The following is a 14,536-nucleotide window of genomic DNA, read 5'->3' as shown; positions in this document are numbered from 1 at the left end:
TTTATGATGCAATCTTAACTAAAATGAGAGTAACATAATGCATGAATTTATTAAATGCAGAACACAAAATGCATGTCATAATTAAAAGATGTAAATCAATAATGCAAGACATTAATTACAGATGCATTTAATAAACAAGATATAATTAAAGACTCATATTATAATAACTAAAGTAACTAAAATAAATAAATAAAAGTCCTTATTCCAGCAACCAATTTAACAAACTAAAATTAAAAGTTTCATTTTGCACTTGGGCCGCTCGAGTTTGGGCCAATCTTGGTGGTAATGAGTTGTGTCGTAACATGATGCGCTTGGGATCGCATCAATTATTAAGTGTTTAATTAGTCAAATCTGGACATTTTAATTATGTGTTAGATATGTTTTATTTTAATGCATGCATTTAATATGTTTTAGTTAATACATATCATTAATTTGTCTTAGCTTATTATATCATTTTAATGTGTTTAAGCTCCAGCCGAATTAATGTGTAGGTTTAATATGTCTTAAGCTTGCTGCTGATTTTAATGTGTGTGTTTTAATGTGTCTTAAGCTAATTACATATTTAAATTTATTAGGTACAACTACATACATGAACAACATTAATGGAAGGTGTGCTGCTGATTGAAATGCCCAAGCAACTCTTCGTGCACATCAAGGGACAAGTGAGCTACTAGTTTCTCTTTCCCAAGTTGCCTCATTGTGTACTCCAATAGCCCCAAACATGTTCACACTTGCTGAAGGTTCCATTCACACTCATGACCTTTCAATCACTTGCTTTCACACGCAAAGGCTTCTCAATTTCGTTGGTTCACACTCCATGGCCATTGAAGTGCCCTAAGCTGCTATTTAAAGTCCAAAACTAATCAATTCTTCAATGCAGCTTATTCAATCACTTTGACCAAACCTAATTAAGGCCATTCAGCTCATTTCAGCTCCTTATTAATTGGCAACAGTTTCATCTGAACAAAGACACTCTAAAAGCTGACCATTGACGTTCTCCATGCTAAAGGAACCTTCAAGGGACGTTCTAGGAAGGTGCCAATACGTTTCAGCTCATTAAGTTGTTGCATGCTGTCTATTTGGCTACCCAAAGTGTCTATTTGGCTTGCCTAGTTTTCTAACTATAAATACTTAGCTATTACCTTGTATTTCAAACTTTTGCTCCTTTGATTAATGTTTATTACATTTTGTGAGTTTTCAACTCTCTTATTTCGTTTTAGACTCAGCGTGAGTTGTCTAGCTTGCTAGTGGCGTCATTTTGTTTCTTTCGAACTTATCACTCATTTCGAGTGTGGCATTCTCCAAATACCTTTGGTTACTAACTTCCTAGTTAGTGGGTCAAGGTTCACCTTAAGTGACGTATAAGTCTCGGGTCAGCACTTTGATATAGTGTTGGTTCTTTCTTGTCCTTAAGATCGTTTTCCCATCCAAATCTATCAATTTATTTATCATGTTTCTTTGATTAGCCGAATTCCCATAATCCTCATTCATTTGACCATTTTTCCATCATCATTCTACTTAACCAAACCATCCTCAACACATTCATAACCTCTGAACCATCTAGCCAACCTTTGTTTAAAAACTTACATAGCTGAATTCAACAATTACTCTGTTTAAGAACGATACTTCTCCATTTTAACGATTGGGCAACAAACGACTAAAATCATCATCCAGGCAAGATCGCATCATTAAGCATCAAGAAAGATGGTTCGTAGATGGATAGGAGAACACCAAACAAGTGATTGGTGATAAGTTCAGAAGCAAGTTCGGGATGACGCCACTAGCACATTGGATAAGTCACTCGAGACTCGGATGAAATTGTACAGGAAGTTAACCTCACATAAAAAAAGTTTCATTTAACAAATTGGCAAAAGTCCCTTCAAATGTTTACAAGAAAGTTATTTATAGACACAAAGATGACTACTCAAATTCGGCATCTATGTGTTCACACAATAATAAAAATGTTCACGCTAAAGCATTAAAATTCGGTTCATGCTTGAAGAGGGTGCATGAATTGGCCGAACCATCATGTTGCTTCACTTGATGCATTCATGCATACTTAGCTCTAAAGAATAGCCGTAATTCAATGAATATGCAACCCTTTAATGCTCCTACATCTCCCTTGGCCTAATGAAGCATTAATGTGCCTTCAATAACAGCTCCCTCTTGCATGAACGTCCCACATACATGTGCTCCTTTAAATGCCATCCATTAAACCTCAATTGTTCATGCACCCTTCCATACTTTGCACCAAGCCGTACATGAATCTTCTATTAAATTCATCTTCACATTTGGTTGAACCTAGTTCATTTAATTTCAATACAAATTAATTATCATACTAAGATAAATTAAAAACAGTTAATTATGGACTAGCTAGGATATTAAGTTTGGCTAGCTCAAACATGTGAAAACAATTAATGAACTAATTTGAGCTAGGGATTTCGATCTTGAGCTGTATCAAATTAAATAAAATAAAACTAATACTTAGTTTATTATAATGATAAAAAAACGAGCTGAAAGTAAGCTAAATTGAAGTCAAACGAGCTGAAATAAGCTCAAGTGAGTTGATTTGAGCTAAGTGGAGCTCAGGAAGCTAGAAATGAGTTGAGTTCAGCTTGCACTAAGGTGCAAGGGGTCTTTAAGGAGCTGGCCCGAACTCCTCCTAGATCAAGCTTGAGTCATTGGGCCTTTAGGCAGCTCAATGGGGTCTTGGCTTGAATTCGTTGAGCTCCCTGGCGTGCTTACATCAATTGCACCATTCGCAGAAGCATCTACAATCAATCTTGTATGTGCATTGAGACCATTATAGAATGTCTCCAACTGGATACAATGAGGAATCCCATGATGAGGACACTTATGAAGTAACTCCTTAAATCACTCCCAAGCCTCATACAAAGACTCGTCATCCAATTGTTGGAAAGTTGTGATCTTGTTCCTTAACTTAGCATTTTTTCTAGGTGGGAAATACCTAACCAAAAATCTCTCTGCCAATTCTTGCATGTAGATATGGAACTTGGTGGCAATGAATTGAGCCATGTTCTTGCTCGATCTCGCAATAATTACGGAAACAACTTCAACCTCAATGCGCCTTTAGTCACACCAGCTATCTTGAATGAATCACTCACCTCCATAAATAGTCAAAGGTGGAGATGTGGATCTTTCATGGGCATACCACTAAATTGGCCCACTGTTTGTAGCATTTGCAACATCACTGGTTTTAATTCAAACTGGGTTGCCTCAATATCTGGCCTTGTAATTCCTGGGTTTGACTCACTGAAAAGTGGCACATCATATTGTCTGATGCATCGATCCCTATCAACGGCAATGAGGATAGGATTTCATACATGATCGACTTCATTACCTTGGCCTTGATCCTGATTCCAAGGTCCATCTCTGATACGATCATGCCCTACGAACGTCCTTGGTTCATCTCATCAAGTGTCATTTGCAATCTTTTGCAAGTTTAACATTAATTTGATTAAACTCATCATAGTTAATGATTGAGTTGCTAGACTTTATTATCTTTTGCAAGCTGAACTTTAATTTTATTAAACTCATCTTAGTTAATAATTGAGTTGCTGGACTTTATTAAACTCATCTTAGTTAATAATTGAGTTGTTGGATTTTATTTTTGTTAAACTCATTTTTAGTTAATTAATTGTTGGAATAAATGTTTATCTTAGTTTATTTAGTTGCTGGAATAACTTAATAAGTGTTTAAATGTGTTTAATGTGTTTTAAATGTGTTTGATTGTAGATGACTAATCAGCTGGAAACAATTATGAAGAAGGGCTATTACAAAGTGTTAAATGTGACTAATCAGTTGGAATCGGTTACATACAAGGGGCTGTTACATCAATTAAAGGAGATCACTATACATCATTTAAAGGAGTTGTTACATCATTTAAAGGAAAACATTATACATCTTTTAAAATTTAGCAGCGTATTTTTCTTCTCCATGATGTCTATTTGGCTATCCAAGGGAGAATTTAAAGCTCTTTCTAACTCTTTGGCTGCTCAAGAATGAAACCTAAGCATTCAAGATCATTTAATCAGCTGAATTAGAACATTAAATTTTATTTATAGTTGTTGTTACTTAGGCCTAGAATTTCAAGAGTTTGTGCTTAGTGATTAAGTTTTGTTGAGCTCATTATTAGCTTATTTAAGCTGAACAATTGTGACTTTTCGGCTACTCCTTATCTCGCACTATAAATACAACCAGCTCATTGTAAGGGACTTTTGCTGAATTTATGTTAAAATTGAAACTTGTGAGATTTCCAATTCTCCTTGTTCTTTTCGAGACTGAATTGACTTATCAAGTTATCTTATGGCGTCATTCCTTCCTTTGCTAAACCGAACTTATCACCATTTGGTGTGGCGTTCATTATACATTTGGTTCTTGTCACATTTGATAGTGGGTCAAGGTTCCTTGCTGTTTGTTTTCACCTAAGAGCCATTTTGAGACTCGGGTCAACAATCCAATATTGTTGGTTCATTCTCGGTCTTAGCCAAATTATCCATTATTTACTTAACCATTTTTTACCTACTTGCATTGTTTGAAGCCATTTATCCTATTTTGTTTCATTTATCCCCGAGATGAACTTATCCTTACTCAATTCACGATTGAGCAATCTGAACTACTCGAATCATTCCGGAAGGAGTTCGTATCATTTGGTACCAGAGCTAGTGAATTTGGAGGAAGAATCAACATTTTTGGCACTACGGTAGTGCAATTTGATAAAAAATTGTAAAAAAAATTTGTGCAAAAAAAAAAGTATTCACTGTTATTCATTTGTATTTAACATTTTATAGTTAAAAAATTAGAAATTAAAAAAAAAGTGTTCAAGTTCTTGTTGTCGACTTGAAATTCTTCTTGTTGCCCAAAACATCCATTGAATATCCTACTGTTCGGCCACACCCAACCCTTTCCATTTCTTTGTTTCAAGCCTATCTTCTTTGTCCTAAAACATTCCTACCAAAACCATACATCAATTTTGCCAACCGACCCACCTTAGATTGCTTTACGTCTAAATAGTCCCCTTAAAGAACTTAGAGAGGAAAATTGAGTGGAAAAAGGCAAGAGTGAGGTGAGACCAATCAAGTTAGGCAAAAGCCTTAAAACGAGTGCAAACATGAGCGAGAAAGCAAAATCCTTTATTTTCGTGCTAAGTGAATCATGAGATCTTGTGGTGTGGAATTTATTTTTTTATTTCTGTTCTTAACATTTTTTTCTTTTCATCAAATTAATCATGTCGCTAGAAGAGTTTTTAGCATTTAAATTTCAATATTTGTTGAAAGATATGGATTGCATGCTCGATTGAAAATTTTAGTCGATCCAAGAAAAGCTAGATTATCAAGCCAAAACCTAACGAGACCAAATTAACCCAAGTGAAAGGGCATAAATGAGAGTGCCAAGGAAACGAACATCCAACGAATGTTTGAGAAGAGTTTCTTATCTTGACTCCTATTCATCAAGGAATTCGAGACAAGGAGAAGCAAGCTTTGAGTTTGAGATCTTTCAAGGTGACAAACAAGAAAGTACAAGTTATTCTTCACATGCCTCAAAAAAACCATCCACGGAGGAGTCCTTACGAAGGAGTGAACGTGAACCATATGTACATCATTCCATTCATACTCGATAGAAAACATCTCATTCTAATTCTTTTGTTTTATCTTCATCTTATAAAGAAAAAATGAGAGAAAAAGAACTAAAAAGAAAAGAGAGGCAAGAGAAGTTAATAAGGGAAAATGAGCGAATATGGAATGAAATTGAGAGAAGAAAAATGAAAGAAATAGAAATCGAAAAAGAAAATGAGAGTGAGAGTGAGAAAAAGAAAAATGAGATTGAAATTGAACAAAAATGTGAGAAAGAAGAGAAAATTGAAAAAGAAAATGAGTTAGAAAGAGAAACGAAAGAAAAAGAAGATAGTGAGCTAGGAAAAGTGAGGAATGTTTCCACTAACCGACATGTGAATTTTCCTCGAGTTGTATCTTTTCAGGTTTCTGAAAAGCCAATTGATAAATTTCAGCTTCAATACCTTCCTGATGAGAGGCGATTCCAGTTGACCAACAAAGGTAAGGTTGAAGGTGAAATCCAACCACAAGTGCTTAAGGGTAAGGAATTTTAGCAATTGGGCCACTGCAATCAGGATTGAAAGTTGTCGATAAATTTTTTGATGACTTCATTTTTAAAAGATCTCTTTATTATGATATGGTTAATTGCTATTCTTTGTTTGTGGTTGATAAATTCGTTTCAAGTGAAAGCATAAGGAGTTGTTCTCTTGATTTGTTTTGTGCGGAAAAATATGTTGTTGTTGTTCGATTAGAATGGCAAACACAATATAAGATTTTGTGTGATAACGGGTTTTCACGAAAAATTATTAATTTTTTGATTGTGATGATTATGTGAATCATTTACTACCTTGTGAGAAATTCCTGAGGTTGTACAAATTTGTTTTGATGAATGTAAAGAAGTTTGATACTGTGAATCTATGTATGCACAAATTTTCTTGGTTTGGCATGTTTGATTTAATGAAACCTTTGCTACACCGTGGACTAAGTAGTCAAACTCGTGTGTTCAAACCTGGAATTTTCTATTTTGGTTCATTTTGTGGGAAACTCAAGCATCCTAAATTTTGTGCGAACAATTTGTTTGATGATTGGCCTCTGACTAAGGAAATGAAATTTGAAAATTTTGATTACAATTTTAAATCATTCCTTGATCATTTTATGTGGTTGTACATGAAATTCATGTTTCATCTCGAAAAGGTAAGATAGACTCATGCTTTTGAACTTGGTATCGATTCATACGTTCAATGTGTAAATAACTTTTCGGCATGTTTCTTTGAGTCCATCGTCCATGGTGACATTACTCTCTTTCACTATTGTGGATGCAACACTTTGAAAAGCGCAAGTTGTCTTTGTGTCTATCCTTCATTTTAGGTTTCTCAAGGATTGTGTAATGAGCTTTGACTTCAATAACTTTCCAAGGAGAGAAGGTTCACTTTGGTAAAAAAAAGGTAACGTTCTCAACGATCCTAGTTCGCTTATGCCAAAAGGTAATCAAGGTATGAGTTTTGAAATTTTTAAAGCACCTCAACCTTATTTGATTGTTGATGGAAACCTTATTGATGATGTGGTCTTTAAAAATGATCTAAACTTTGACGTGGTTACTTGTTATTCTTTGATTGATGATAATATATTTGCGTTGAATGATGGCAGGAAGAGTAACATTTTTGGAAATTGCGATGCTGATGAGTTTGTTAATGAAATAATAATTATTCAGCATTTGCAAGATAAGGAAACATATAAACCTTTCCATTTGCTAATTTTGGTGAAAATGTGCACTCATTGATCTATTCTGTGAAACTACATTGTCTAAACAAGGATGTGTGGATGAGATTCAAGACATACGAATGTTTGAAGACCTGCTTGTTTCATTTTCTTTTGATCTAATTGTGTGATAAGACGATGACATGTAAAATGGTTAGTGCATTTGATTTTGAAGATGGTGTATCAAATCTGCCTTGTTTTACAAATTCTGCATGTTTGAGTAAGATTGATTGAGTGAAACTTGGATTACATGATCGTTTGAATGATTTCTTGATGCATTTTGATTCTAATTTTGAATTGATTCTTATGCATTCTCTATTGCCGAGTATGGAGATCCATTTTGAAAAGGTAAGACACATTTATACTCTTGAACCCGGCATTGGTTTATTTCCTAAATTTTTTCACAAGGTTCTGAAAAGTATTCTTGAGATTATAATTTCTAGTGTCACTAAACTATTTCGTACTTGTGTAGGTGACACCTCGAAATGGTTTCCTCCTAAAGAGGGAGGGTATGCAAACAACCTATTCCCTTTTCGAAGTAATTGTGAATCTGAGGTTCTAGGGAGCATTTCTATCAAAGTCATCACCTAAGAGGTTCGTGACAAGGAGAGATTTTTCACGAGCAAGTGGCCCGATTTGAGGACAAGTCGCTTTAAAGAGGGAGGGAATGATACGATCATGCCCTGTGAACGTCCTTGGTTCAGCTCGTCAAGCGTCATTTGCAATCTTTTACAAGATAAACTTTAATTTTATTAAACTCATCTTAGTTAATAATTCAGTTGCTGGACTTTATTATCTTTTGCAAGCTGAACTTTAATTTTATTAAATTCATCTTAGTTAATAATTGAGTTGTTGGACTTTATTAAACTCATCTTAGTTAATAATTGAGTTGTTGGACTTTATTTCTATTAAAATCATTTTTAGTTAATTATTTGTTGGAATAAATGCTTATCTTAGTTTATTTAGTTGCTGGAATAACTTAATAAGTGTTTAAATGTGTTTAATGTGTTTAATGTGTTTTTAATGTGTTTGATTGTAAGTGACTAATCAGCTGGAAACAATTATGAAGAAGGGCTATTACAAAGTGTTAAATGTGACTAATCAGTTGGAATCAGTTACATACAAGGGGCTGTGACATCAATTAAAGGAGACCACTATACATCATTTAAAGGAGTTGTTACATCATTTAAAGGAAAGCATTATACATCCTTTAAAATTTAGCAGCATATTTTTCTTCTCCATGATGTCTATTTGGCTATCCAAGGGAGAATTTAAAGCTCTTTCTAACTCTTTGGCTGCTCAAGAATGAAACCTAAGCATTCAAGGTCATTTAATCAGCTGAATTAGAACATTAAATTTTATTTATAGTTGCTGTTACTTAGGCCTAGAATTTCAAGAGTTTGTGCTTAGTGATTAAGTTTTATTGAGCTCATTATTAGCTTATTTAAGCTGAACAATTGTGACTTTTCGGCTACGCCTTATCTCGCACTATAAATACTTGTAACCAACTCATTGTAAGAGACTTTTGCTGAATTTATGTTAAAATTGAAACTTGTGAGATTGCCAATTCTCCTTGTTCTTTTTGAGACTGAATTGACTTATCAAGTTATCTTGTGGCGTCATTCCTTCCTTTGCTAAACCGAACTTATCACCTTTTGGTGTGGCGTTCATTATACATTTGGTTCTTGTCACATTTGATAGTGGGTCAAGGTTCCTTGCTGTTTGTTTTCACCTAAGAGCCATTTTGAGACTCGGGTCAACAATCCAATATTGTTGGTTCATTCTCGGTCTTAGCCAATTATTCATTATTTACTTAACCATTTTTTACCTACTTCCATTGTTTGAAGCCATTCCCTAGGCGAACTTATCCTTACTCAATTCACGATCAGGAAATCTGAACGACTCGAATCATTTTGAAATGAGTTCGTATCAATCTCGACTTGTCTTTGAGCTTTTTGTTCACGTCTTCTTTGTTTGAAAGTTCGCTCAATTTCAAGGTCTATAGGGAGTAAATAATCACCTGAAATGAAAATCACAAAAATTAAAAAGAATAAGTTAGTAATGTTAGAAATAAATCAAATTGGAAATAAATAATTTCACGAAAAAAATGACTATGGCAACAGTTGACAGTCCCCGACAACAGCGCCAAAAACTTGTAACGCGTAGGTTTGTGCAAGTGTACACAGTCATTATCAAGTAATAAGTAAGTATCGAGTTATCATCCCCATAGGGATTGTATTTGTGCTAAGTCACTTAATTTGTAAAATTATATTAACAATTTGGTAAATAAAAACACAATATAGTTGAGAAGTGGTGATTAAAATATGTTAAACTAAATGCAATGATCCCCAATGTAAATTATCCTAAGTATGCAAACTATATGAATGAAATAGATTTTAGTAAAATTAAACACAATTTACAACAATTATAACATAAATAAACTAGGACAATTACTTTAATTAAACTCAATTTATTATCAACATGCTTAATAACATTTGGAAAAAACATTCCATGGCAACTCGATCTTTCATGAGTTTGGAAACCACATTAGGTCTTTTCATAATCCTTTACTTAGTAAATACGCATTTTACTGATCCTTATTTACTAAGGGTTTCTTAGCATTCGTGTGAGTTAACAGGGACGTGTTAAGTTTGAAACAATTTAATCACATAAATCTAAAAACTATGCAGATAACAGAGCTTGGTCAGAGTTGTTATGAAACCTTCAACTTAATCAGGTCAGGATCTAAATTGAGCATGCACATTTCAATTATGTATCCATTAGCCTTTGTTTGGTCAGGATCACTCAGCTAATTTAGGTACATTTCAATCATGTATGAACGAAATATAGACATGATTTTAATTGAAAACATGATCGATTGAGGCACAAACATTATAAGCATGAATCAAGTAAATATTATTTAATCAAAGCAATCATCATAGCTTAAATAAAATTAAGCTAACATTGTTGTAAACAAGAATAAAGAACACATAGCAAACATCTTTATATTAAAGTAAAGAAAAGGAAGATTAAACCCAATTCAGAGTGGCTATTGATATGAACTCGCCTCGGTGATGATTCGAGTCATTTAGATTGCCAGATCATAAAATGGAGAAGTCTCGTTCAATTCGGAGTTTGATGGAATTTGGCTAAGTATAGGCTTTAAACAAAAGGGGTTTGAGGTATTTTGACATGATAAGTATATGTTTTGGCTAACAAGAAATAAGGTTATATTTAAGTCGATGAATATGGATGGAATAGAAAGGCTCAAGGTTGAAGAATGAACCAATACTATAGACAATATTGACCCGAGACTTATAAAAACACTTTAGATGGCAAATGTAGAACCTTCACCCACTATCTATAAGGAGATAGGAACAAAGGGTATAAGGGTGAACGCCACATTCGGTTTAAGAGTGATAAGTTCAAAAGAAACAGGGTGACGCCACTAGCTAGGCTAGATAAGTCAAGTTGAGTCTTAAAAAAACAAAGAGAGTTGAATTAAACTCACAATGTTATAAACATCCATAAAAGGATAAAAAGTATTTTTGTCTAAATTGTCTCTCCCGCAAATGATTACAAAAACAACTATTTATAAGCCCTAAAATGCCTATTGAAATTTAGCTACTAATGTGTTCACTCAACCTTTAAAGTGTTCACACTTAATAATAAATTTCGGTTCATGAATTGGCAGGTTCATGCTTCAGTCGATTAGTCACATTCCTCCCTCTTGGTGCGTTCATGTATTCTTAGTCAATAAGCATTCTTTATGTTCCATGGATGTGTAGCCCTTATTCTACGTTCATTCCCTCTTGGCTGAATGGTAGGTGCATGAAACATGAATCTCCTTTAATTGAGATATTTATGGCGTCTTGATCAAATGAATGGCAGCTTGTATTTAATTGGTTCATCCCCGAATCTTAATGCATGAATGTGCTGGTACATTAGTTGAATTAATGAGGGTTGAATCCCTTAAATATTGTTCATGAATTCTCCCATGTATGAAGTAATTGATCAGCCAAATAAGATGTGAATATGATTTAATTCCCCTTGGATAGTCGAATGGGCAGCAGCCATTTTTAATGTTGTTGTAGCTCACGAACAGCCCTCAATGTGAACATATGAATTCAGATGGACACTTAGTGTGAACTCAGCTTCTAACTGAATGGTCAAGTGTGAAAACACTTGAATTTCTTTTGTAAAAGCGAACAACCTTCTTCGAGCAATTTGATGCATGAACATTGTTGTTCAATGTGCTGAATTAATTTATCTTCTCCTCCCTTGGACGTGCATGCATGTAGGACATGCATGAATTGCAACCCAATGGCCACATTAAGCTTCCCAAACGTCCATAGACATGAATGCTGCATGGAAGAAAATAATCAGCAGCTCCACCTCCTTCTAATGCACATCCAAGTGCATGTCTTCACCTTTAATGTCGTTCATTGCACATACTTGCTATCCATTGAATTTTGCTTGTTGATTAGCTCCTACAAACACATTAAAACTCGTCTTAATTTTAAGAATAAAACATAATCCAACATCATTTAACTTTTCTAAGCTTTGGATACATTAAAAGCAAATAAATTCGGCTATAGCTAAGGCATGTTAAAACAGGTATTAGACTAGGAAAAATTAATGACATGTACTTAACTATGATAAATTAAAGACATGTATTAAAATAAAACACATTTATGAGCTGAAACTAAGTTAACTAACTTAATTAAATAATTTAATTTATTCCAGCAAGTTTAGGAAGCATAAAATAAAAGGATGGAAATGAGCTCGACGAGCTAGAATCGAGCTGAACGAGCTGGATTTGAGCTAGGTCAGCTTGCGAAAGATTGCAAGCCTCGCTTGGTGAGCTGGTCCAAGGGTGTTCCCGGGGCGTGGCCGTGTCAGCTATCACCCAAGACTCTGACTGACGAGGCTCCTTCGTTCTTTTACTTTGCTCCTTTGCTGATGGCTCTCCAAGGTGGTCGACCAAGGGTTCTTTAAGAGGCTTAATTGCTAAAATCTCTATGAAGAGATGATGCTAGGCATGGGAATGGAAAAGGCTAAGAGAATTTGGAGAAAAGAGAGAATGATGAATGAGGAATGATTGAGGAATGCTTGAGGGATTATGAATGAAGGAATGTGAGGGTCTTATTTATAGGTGAGGAGAGGGGGATAGTTTGCTAAATATAGTGGAAGTTAACCTCTTCAAATCTCCTCAAATTGTGGTCGGCCATGCTTAGTGGCTTTTGAATTGATTTTTTGCTTGATTTTTAAGCAATTTTGGATGCCACACAACTCAGGACTAAGACTCGGTCAATCGTAAATCTTCGGACAAATCTCTAATTTACAGCCATATGTAGCCGAATATTGAGTTGACTTGGTCTCCAGTTTGGATAGTTTTGTAATCCAGCAAAGCTATCAAACCTATCCAGAATAAATCAACAAGATAGAGGACCAAAGAATAAGATTTATCCAATTTAATTAATTAATTAAAACCCAAATTATTAATGAAATATTTTAAAATGAATTATTAAAAATAATTTTATATTTTATTATTTAATTTAACCATGCATGACCCACTTTATGTCTTAAAAATATAATATATTTAAATTAATATAAAATAAGCCATTTATTGCATGAAAACTATATAATAAAGCATAAAATCACATTTTAATAATTTCTATGTCCTAATTTCATATTTTCACATATTTCATTAATTTATTAAACAATTACTTTGTTTTAACAACAGATTTAAGTAAAAATGTGATAAATTACATAGGTAAAATCCTATATATTTTTCTGTTTACAGTTAGAATGTAGAGATTATGTCCAGCCAAAAGCGTCAATTGAGGAGCCACCTAAATTAGAACTGAAGGTACTTCCCTCATATTTTAAATATGTTTATTTAGGTAACGTTTCTACTTCGCCTGTGATTGTTTCAACGGAGTTGACTGAAGAGGAAGAAGAGAAACTTATCCTAGTATTGAAACAATTCAAAAAGGATATCAGATGGAATATAGCATATAATCATGGCATTATATGCATGCACAAGATCATCCTGGAAGATGGCAAGAAAGGAAAATTGATGGAAAAGGAAGACTGAACCCCATCATGAAGGATGTGGTAAAGAAAGAGATTATAAAATGGTTAGATACGAGTATAATTTACCCTATCTCAGATAGTTTGTGGGTAAGTCTGATCCAATGTGTGCCAAACAAAAGAGGTATTACAGTCATTGAGAATGAGAATAACGAGCTAATACCGACCAGGATAGTTACGGGATGGAGAATTTGCATAGATCACCAAAAATTGAACAAGGCGGCAAAGAAAGATCATTTTCCTTTGTCGTTCTTAGACCAGATGCATGATAGACTCGCGGGGCAAGACTATTACTATTTTCTCGATGGATACTCTAGGTATAATCAAATTATAATAGTGCCAAAAGATCAACACAAAACAACATTCACACGCTAGTATGGTACATTTGCATTTATACGTATGTCATTTGGTTTATGTAATGCACCTGCTACATTTCAAATATGTATGATATCTATTTCTACTGACATGGTTGAGAAATATTTAGAAGTGTTTATGGATGATTTTTCAGTGTTCGGAGACACTTATGATGATTTCTTAGCCAATCTAGCTAAGGTATTAAGGCGATGCGAAGAAACAAACCTCGTACTTAACTGGGAAAAGTGTCATTTCATGGTACAAGAAGGTGTTGTTCTAGGGCATCAAATAATGAGACATGGAATCGAGGTAGACAAAGAAAAGGTAGATGTTATTGAGAAACTCCCACCTCCAACATTTTTAAAGGGTTTTAGGAGCTTTTTGGGCCACACCGGTTTCTATTGGAGATTTATCAAAAACTTCTCCAAAATTGTTAAACCCTTATGAAAATTATTGGAGAAGGATGCACCATGCAACTTTAATGAAGAATGTTTGAAAGTGTTTAACGATCTGAAGAGTCAATTAGTTTCGGCACCTATTATCGACACAACAAATTGAGAACTGCCATTTGAATTGATATGTGACGCAAGTGACTTCGCGATAGGAGCTGTGATGGGCTAGCGAAGAAATAAAGTTTTTCATCCCATCTAATATTCAAGTTGGACTCTTACAGGAGCTCAACTGAATTATACAGTAACAGAGAAAGAATTACTTGCTATTATGTTTGCTTTTTACAAGTTTTGATATTATCTTGT

At 34.2% G+C, this 14,536-nt stretch overlaps 1 non-coding gene across 1 annotated transcript; it reads left to right on the top strand.

Moving 5' to 3' along the window:
• The first annotated feature begins 2,836 nt into the window (after positions 1–2,836).
• LOC128041994 (small nucleolar RNA R71) lies at positions 2,837–2,943 on the top strand. The gene has a single exon (XR_008197202.1). It is a non-coding gene; the product is annotated as a small nucleolar RNA R71 (small nucleolar RNA).
• Positions 2,944–14,536: the final 11,593 nt, after the last annotated feature.

The sequence above is a fragment of the Gossypium raimondii genome, chromosome 6 (assembly GCF_025698545.1).
Source record: "Gossypium raimondii isolate GPD5lz chromosome 6, ASM2569854v1, whole genome shotgun sequence".
Lineage (NCBI taxonomy): Eukaryota > Viridiplantae > Streptophyta > Magnoliopsida > Malvales > Malvaceae > Gossypium > Gossypium raimondii.
This window is presented reverse-complemented; position numbering and strand designations above follow the sequence as displayed.